The 8,685-nt window shown below is 46.0% G+C and overlaps 1 pseudogene; it reads left to right on the forward strand.

Moving 5' to 3' along the window:
- The first annotated feature begins 1,534 nt into the window (after nt 1–1,534).
- LOC128444035 (asc-type amino acid transporter 1-like) lies at nt 1,535–8,000 on the forward strand (annotated as a pseudogene).
- Nucleotides 8,001–8,685: the final 685 nt, after the last annotated feature.

Genomic DNA, 8,685 nt, shown 5'->3' on the forward strand with positions numbered 1-8,685 from the left:
CGGCCAGACTCCACGTCAGCCAGAGGGAGGAGTCTGGCCTCACAGACCAGGAAGTTTTTAGAATAAAAAACTGGTGCTCAGAGCAAAGAGACAACTGAGCAGTGATGGAAAGGACAGCAATGGTTGTATTAATTAATTTAATGTTTTCTGTTTTTGTTTCTAACATTTTAAACAACATGGATGTTTTTAAAGTTGGGGTTTTAAACGTGAACGGTGCAAGAGATCAAAAGAAAAGAACCTGTATTTATGAAACTATGAAAATGAAAAAAATTGATGTCATGTTTTTACAAGAAACTCATAGTGATTTTAATAATGAGACTGACTGGAGGAGGGAGTGGGGAGGGGAGGCCATTTTAAGTCACAACACTTCCCTGAGCGCAGGAGTGGGCTTCCTCTTCTCCACGGCTTTTAAACCGAACTCGCTGGAGGTCAAACATGTGATCCAGGGGAGGCTTCTTTTAGCCAAAGCTCATTTCCACCATTTCACTGCTGTTTTTATTAACGTCTCTGCTCCAGCAACCGGTGCAGAGAGGAAGCAGCTTTTTACTGAAAAGAAGTGAAGTTATTAATGATGGTGCCATGGAGGATTTTTTTTTCTTCGGGGGGGATTTTAACTGCACTGAAGATGCGGTTTTAGACCTTAACCACGCAGAGCCTCATCCAGCCTCTCAGCACGCCTTAAAGCAGCTGGTCCGCTCTCACGGCCTGGTGGACGTGTGGAGGAGGATGCACCCAGACTGCAGACAGTACACCTGGTCCCACATCAGAGAGAGTAGGATCTCCTCAGCCAGGTTAGACAGGATGTATTGTTTTAAACATCATTTTAACATTTTTAAAAGCTGCGCCATCATGCCGGCTGGTTTTAGTGATCATTCCCTGCTTTTATGTCATGTTTTTATCAGGAATGTTTTACCCAAGAGCGCCTATTGGCATTTTAATTCATTTTAATTCTGTTTTAACATTCGATAAGAGTTTTACAGATGTTTTTATGTATTTCTGGGGTGTTTTTAGACAGAGGAAGGGCGAGTTTAGTAATCTTAGGCAGTGGTGGGACCACGGTAAGACTCAAATACGCTTATTGTGTCAACAACACACCCTCAATGTCACAAGGGACGCCACCCGATCTATGAAAGATCTAGAGACCGACATAGTGGAACTAGAACATTTAAGTGAGTCCACCGGAAATCGAGGTTATATTGAAAACCTCAAAGAAAAAAAAATGGCTTTAGCCGACCTGTTAGAACGTAAAGTACAGGGCGCGTTAGTCAGGTCTCGGTTCCTGAACATCAGTGAAATGGATGCTCCAACTAGCTACTTCTTCAGTCTGGAGAAAAAGAACGGGCAGAGGAGAGTAATCCACACCCTGCTCTCAGACACAGGGGAAGAGCTGATGGAGCCAGATCAGAGAGCGGGCTGTGAGTTTTTATGAAGCACTGTACTCTTCTGAGGAAGAACACACAGGCAGGGAGGAGTTCTGTGAAGAACTACCTCAGATCTCAGAAGAGTCCAACTCACAGCTCCTGCCCCCCTCCGGATGCAGGAGCTGCTGACCGCCCTGCAAGGCATGCAGGGACGGCGGGCTCCTGGCATTGACGGACTGACACCGGAGTTTTATAAAGCTTACTGGGGCATTTTATCACACGATCTTTTACAGGTTTTTAATGAGTGTCTGGCGGCTGGCTCCATGCCAGTGTCCTGCAGGAGGGCGGTCCTCACACTGCTCCCAAAAAAAGGTAACCTGCAGGACATCAAGAACTGGCGCCCTGTGTCATTGCTCTGTGTGGATTACAAACTTCTGTCCAAAGCACTGGCCTCCAGGCTGGGGAAGGCTATGGAGCAGGTCATTCACAGGGACCAGACCTACTGCGTGGCCGGCAGGTCCATGGTGGACAATGTCCACCTCATTCGAGACCTTTTGGATGTCTCCAGTTCATTTGATGTAGATATAGGCTTGATTTCCCTAAACCAAGAAAAAGCTTTTGACCGCGTTGAACACAGCTTCCTGTGGAAAGTGATGGGGAAGTTTGGGTTCAGCGCTGGCTTCATAGCTAAGATCAAGGTGCTGTACAGTGACGTTGAGAGCGTGTTAAAGGTCAACGGCAGTCTGAGTGCTCCTTTCAGGGTGGGTAGAGGTGTCAGGCAGGGCTGTGCTCTGTCGGGGATGCTCTACGCACTCTCCTTGGAACCTCTCCTCCGCAGAATAAGATCTAGCATGCAAGGTGTGTTTTAAACTGGTTTTGGTGGCAACATGATTTTATCAGCTTACGCCGACGATCTTATTGTTTTTATTAAAGACCAGACGGATGTGGATATTTTAGCCAAAATCTTAAATGATTTTAGCGTGGCATCGGCCGCGAGGGTCAATTGGAACAAAAGCGAAGCCCTCGCGGTCGGGGAGTGGCCTGGAGGTCTCCCAGTTCTCCCCCAAAACCTGAAATGGAAGAGGGAGGGCATAAAGTACCTCGGGGTGTTTTTAGGAAACGAAGATATACGTAAGAAGAACTGGGAGAACGTCACAGAAAAAATAGAAAACAAACTGTTAAAATGGAAATGGCTGCTCCCAAAAATGTCTCTTAGAGGGAGGGTACTGGTTTTAAATAATCTTGTGGCATCCCAATTGTGGCACCACCTAATGTGTGTAGAACCCCCCCCTGGCTTGCTTTCCACTTTACAGAAGAAAATGGTGGATTTTTTCTGGGGGGGTCTACACTGGGTGCCACAGGAGGTGCTGTTTTTAGCCAGGGAGGAGGGGGGACAGGGCCTCGTCCACCTGGCCAGCCGGACTGCAACTTTTAGAATTCAATTCATTAAAAAGTTCCTCACAGGTCCAGCAGATCTGGTGTGGAGAGATGTGGCCAGCAGCATCCTTAGGCGTGCCAATAACCTGGGGTTGGATGATGCTCTGTTTTTAACAGATTCTAAATTATTAAAATTAAGTGGGTTGCCTCCTTTTTATCAAGGTGTTTTTAAATCATGGGCCCTTTTTAACAAAACAAGGTGTCTGAAAGCAGCCTCTCTGTACTGGTTGTTGAGAGAACCACTCGTGAATGGAGCCAGACTGGACGTCAGCGGCACATCAACACCCGGCCTTATGGCGGCGCTGACCCGGTCTGGAACAGTGACCTTACAGCAGCTGGTGGATGCAGTGGGGCCGGCACTCAACAACACCCAGGCCCTGGGCTCCCTGCTGGGGCTGCAGTCTACCCGGATGGCCCAGAGGATCCTGGAGCTCTGGACCCAGAGGCTCTCCATCCGGGAAAAGGACCTCCTGAGGGTCTACCAGAGGGGGGAGACCGCACCAGAGGCTGCAGACCCCTATCCAGATATTATCCTGAGCCCAGGCCTGGGAGAAAAGACCGGCCCCCTACTAACTGAGATAAACAAACACAAACTGACAATTCACAGAGCGGACAAAGAGACGCTGTACAGAAACTGTGTGAAAAGCATCCACCAGACCGGACTGAGCAACAGACCCCCCACTGTGTGGTCACGGAGGTGGGGGGAGCATGGACCCAGCCCACAGTGGAGGATTTTATACAAACCTCCCCTCAAGAAAAGAACAGCGACCTCCAGTGGAGAATTTTACACGGCGCCGTCGCTTCCAACGCTTTTATTTCTATTCTTAATCCCACCGTTCTTAACAAGTGTCCATTTTGTGACCTGCGTGAGACTATTTATCACGTTTTTACTGAGTGCAAGAGACTGACAAGTTTCTTCACTCTTTTAACTGAGAAGGTTTTTAGTGATTTTAACGTCACTTTTACTGAGAAGGTTTTTATCATGGGAGCTGCCTACAACAAAACAGATAAAGATAAGTGGCAGCTCCTGAACCACCTCTCAGGTGAGGCCAAGATGGACATTTACATTAGTAGGAAGAACAGGGTCGAGAACAGAGACGGGCAGGAAGCGGGGGGGGGTAAACCTCTAAAGACTCCGACTCGAGTTCAGTTTTTACACAATGATATCTGATCTCGAGTCTTTTAAAAAAATTTGGTGTTTTAATGACATCCTCTGCACCGTCACCAACAATGAGCTGTCCTCTACACACTCTTTAACAGACTGAGGTTTTTTTAACAGCAGCACTTTTGTTTATTTATTTGAATAATAAGTGTTTTTTGTAAAATGAAGAAAATTTCACAAGCACTCAATTTGTAAATAAACATACACACACACTCTCTCTCTCTCTCTCTCTCTCTTTCTCTCTCACACACAAGCAGTGAATTCTGAGCTTGTTGTAAATATTAGATTTTGACATTAAATGTAAAGTTTCCCTCGTCTTCATTTCTTGTGTTTTCTCATGCATGATGATTGATTTTTTTGTCTCTGTGCATGGTGTGTGTGTCTGTGTGTGTGTGTGTGTGTGGTCCTCGGTTCAGGAATCGACCTCGTGCCATCTACATTTCCATTTCTTTGGTGACCTTTGTGTACACGCTCACCAACATCGCCTACTTCTCCTCCATGTCGCCCGAGGAGCTGCGACATGGAACACAGGTTGTGTTTCTCCGGAGCCAGAGAGGGTCACCTGCCGAGCCTGCTGGCCATGATCCACTATAAGTACTGCACGCCCATCCCCGCCCTGCTGTGCTGTGTACGTACAGGCTCCGCCCCCTGCTCCCTGTGTCTTTGTGCAGTTTGTTCCTTTGTCGCCTGTTTTCTCTCTCGTTCGTGTAAAAGTCGTTTCGAAACACGTGGATGAATTTAGGACCGAGGTGCCTGACGTCTGTGTGGACTGTGTTTGCAGTGCACTGCCACCATCGTTATTCTCTGCATCGGAGAAACACACAACCTCATCAACTACGTGTCCTTCATCAACTACCTGTCGTACGGCGTCACCATCGCAGGCCTGCTGTACTACCGCTGGAAGAAGCCCAACCTCTACCGACCAATCAAGGTGCAGAGCTACTGTGAGAGGTGACACATCGCCCACTGCGCCTGGCCACCGGTGAATGAATATCTGTGTGTGTCTGTGTGTGTGTTGTCTCCAGGTGAACCTGCTGGTTCCTGTGTGTTACCTGATGTTCTGGGCCCTGCTGCTGGGATTCAGTCTCTACTCGGAGCCGGTGGTTTGTGGCGTCGGCCTCGTCATCATGCTCACCGGCGTCCCCGTCTACTTCCTGGGTGTTCACTGGAGAGAAAAACCAAAGTGTATCTACAACTTCATCGGTGAGTTTCTCAAACACTGGGGACTGGCTGCAGTGTTGGTCATTAACCCCCCCTCCTTCATGTTAGCTGATGGGACTTGACCCTAATAAAGAAAATCAAAGAAGACCTTAAATAAATGGTTTCATGAAGTGAATTCAGTTTCTTTAAGGACCGGTCCAGTCTCAGTTTGGATTCTCTCAGTCTCCCTCACGTGTCTGATCAGTAACTTGAGACTTGTCTCTTCCTGCAGAGAGGGCGACCTACGTGGGCCAGAGGTTGTGCTTCGTGGTCTTTCCTCAGATCGACCCCATCGAGAACGCCGACCCCTCAGAATGGACTGACCGCTCGTCACGCAGGAGCAGTTTGTCCTAAAACTCTTTTCTGAATACATGAAGATGTTTCCAGTCCAGACACCGGCTCCTGCTCTGGGATCTGCCGGTTTGACCTTTCACCTTCTGAGACTCTTTATTTGTGCTCGGGCCGCCTGCACTTTTTATTTCTTTTCCTCTTTTTTTACTAAGTCGACAAACACAAAAATCTAATGTCGACAGAGCGACACTGTGAAAATGACTTTAATTCCCATTTTGGAGGAATTTGTTCCTCTTGTGTAACACGACTGGACGACGTGTTTTGTGCCTTTAGACCTTTTCACACCAAGTCCACACAGATCCAGAGTCAGGAATCTGAATACAGTCAGAAAACAAACGTGTGCATCAGCTCTGGTACAAAATATCCACATGTTTCTAAACCGTGATAAGTTTGATCTACATCTTCTCTTCTGTGTTTCTGACTGAGGAACCAGAGGGAAATGATCTTCTTCAGGATAATGTTTCTAAACGTTTGATTATTTTATTTTCATTTAAAGCTGCTTTCAAACTGACATGTTCCTGAAATGTTCTGGAGGAACAGACACGTCTGAGTCAGTGTCTCTGGACATGTTCTGGATCTTCTCCTGCAGCCTCCTGGTAACATGTGTGTAACATGTCAGAGTGAGTCCATGTGAGGAACCAGCAGGACAATGTGTGGAAGCTTCCCAGTGAGCGAGTGGACGTGTTGATGAGGTTTCTAACACGTGACGTGAAACTGAAGAACACAAACATCTCAGGATGAAGAAGAGGAGCCGGACACGTAGAAGACGAAGACGTCCACTTGGAAACACGAGGAGATTCCAGATCTTCTGGTGATGAGGGCCGACTCCGGTGTGGACGAGCTGTAAACAACAACACTGATCTTTCCACAGCAGAGTTTATACGTCATGTCCGGCCTCCTGCTGCTCTACAGGCTCCGCCTCCTGCTGCTCTACAGGCTCCGCCCCTCGCCTGGATGTTCCCACATGTTCCTGTTTGAACGAGTCGGACCCGACAACCTGCTGCTGCTCTTCAAACACTAACTACACAGAAAGTCCAGACAACATTTACACAGTGCTGGTTTGAAGCAGTCACATGTGATTATTAATATTTTCACACACGTAGTTGTTGTGTGTGGATAAACAGCACAACTTCCTTTACACTTGTGTCCAATGTGTCCCAACATGTCTCTGAACAGTGTCCCGATGTGGTTCCATCACGTTTCGCCCTCAGTTCGTCTGATCATGTTTAAATGAAGTTGTGAACTTCTGCTGAGTTCTGCTGCAGTTTGAATTACTCATAACGATTTTCCTCCAAAAGGAAAGTTTGCAAAGTTAATTCTGTATTTTGAATTCCAGTCTTTAACAGACCTGGAGTCAGTGTAAGGATCTGAGAACTGCAGTGATATCATTTACCTTCTCAGTGTCAGTGACAACTTGACAACAGAACATTCGGCTGAAGATAAATGGAAGTTTTTCCAAATCCTGCAGAGACATGAATCCTTAATAACGGACATGTTCTGTAGTGATGATCTGACTTTGTCTCCCCCGTCTTCAAAAACTTCAGATTCATCTTAATGAAGAAAATCCCGACGCGTCCAATCACTGATTTAAAAAGTATTTTCATCGTCTTATCTCCTAGAACCTGGTTCAATAATCCAGAACAAGGATCTGAACCTATGGAGGAATGAACCGTCCTCAGAATCTAAAGTGTCCGATCCTGTGTGTCATGTGACTCCTGGGGATGATGTCATCAGGGGCTCAGTCCAGTTTTAACTGGCTCAGGATGAAGCTACTGGAACAATATGTGTAAAGTGACTTGGTGTGAAAAGGCCTTTACTGGGGGAAATGTATATTTAATATTGTTTATTAACTGATTCACCATATTAGACTTTAATATATGTTGCGAGTGCCTTTTGTTGTGTGTTTTGCATTTTGCACTTTGGTCTTCTACACAAGTTGCTCTGGTCAGTAAACAGCCAGGGGGCGCTGTGTGCCCGAGATGGAGTGTGTTAACCGTTAACCCAGTAGCTGTGTGTTCACCTCACCTTCATCTGATCTACTGACTGTGAACACACCTAGACACTTTCTCACAGGTCGTGTTTTTACAAAATAAAAGTCTAATGTTATTAAAGTATGTGACTGAGAGAGAAGCGTCCACGTCCTGAATCTCTCTGACCTCTGACCTGTGATTTAACAGACGTGTCACATGACACATGTTGTTTCTAACTGAGCTTGAACACGAGCCCGTCGTCTTAGTCCAGTAATTATTTTAGACTTTTACACTGATCTGATAAATAAAAACGAGGATATGTTAAAACAGATTTGTGTGAGACACGTGTTTCAAACCATAGCAGTGGATGTTCCTGCTCAGATGTTTGTGTTTGAATGGAAAACAGGTTTATTGTGAAAGAGTTAAAATCCAAACTCACTTGTTTCAGCACAAAACGTCTCTGGTGTTAATTTGTTCTTCTGATTTGAGCAGTTGAATAAAATCTGTGTCTCAAAACCACGAAGCATTCGAACTGTGTGTAAATCAAAAGTGATTAAAGATGGATGACATGAGGACTCCCAGGACTGAGGCCAGTCGCCCCCTGGTGGCAGACTGCAGGATAGGTCATACACCCCACCTCCTCCATGTTAGCAGATGGGACACGGGCTAAACAAAAACAAAAGAAACTAAATCTGAGTAGAAGTTAAATAAATGTTTGTAAAGATGTTTCAGTCGTTTGTTCAAGTTTCTGATCAGTTTGGTTTGAATCAGTTATTGATGAAAACAAGTGTAGAGGTGATGATTGACAGATGAGACTGACTCCTGTTGGAGACGCTCCCAGTCAGGACTCAGTGTGAAAGTGAAGATCTGGATTCATGATCCCACACCGTCCATTATTAACTAAATACATGATCCTAAGTTTGTTATCCACATCATAACATCACGATAAAACATGAACTGTGAACCAGTTCATCTTCATGGGTATGAACTGGACTTTGAACTGGGTGGAATCAAGAGTGAACTGGTTCAACAGGGTGGAGGAGCATGAGAACAGGGAGCGGTCAGACTCCATTTTCACCTGGACGAGCAGAAGGAAGGAAAGTGAGCAGGTGAGTGTGAACACAACTTTCTGAAAGTTTCACTGTCTCACTCTCACACCTGCTGTTAACATCCGTCTGCTGATCACATGACTCTAAGTTTGTCA

This window comes from Pleuronectes platessa, chromosome 7, assembly GCF_947347685.1.
Source record: "Pleuronectes platessa chromosome 7, fPlePla1.1, whole genome shotgun sequence".
Classification (NCBI taxonomy): Eukaryota; Metazoa; Chordata; class Actinopteri; order Pleuronectiformes; family Pleuronectidae; genus Pleuronectes; species Pleuronectes platessa.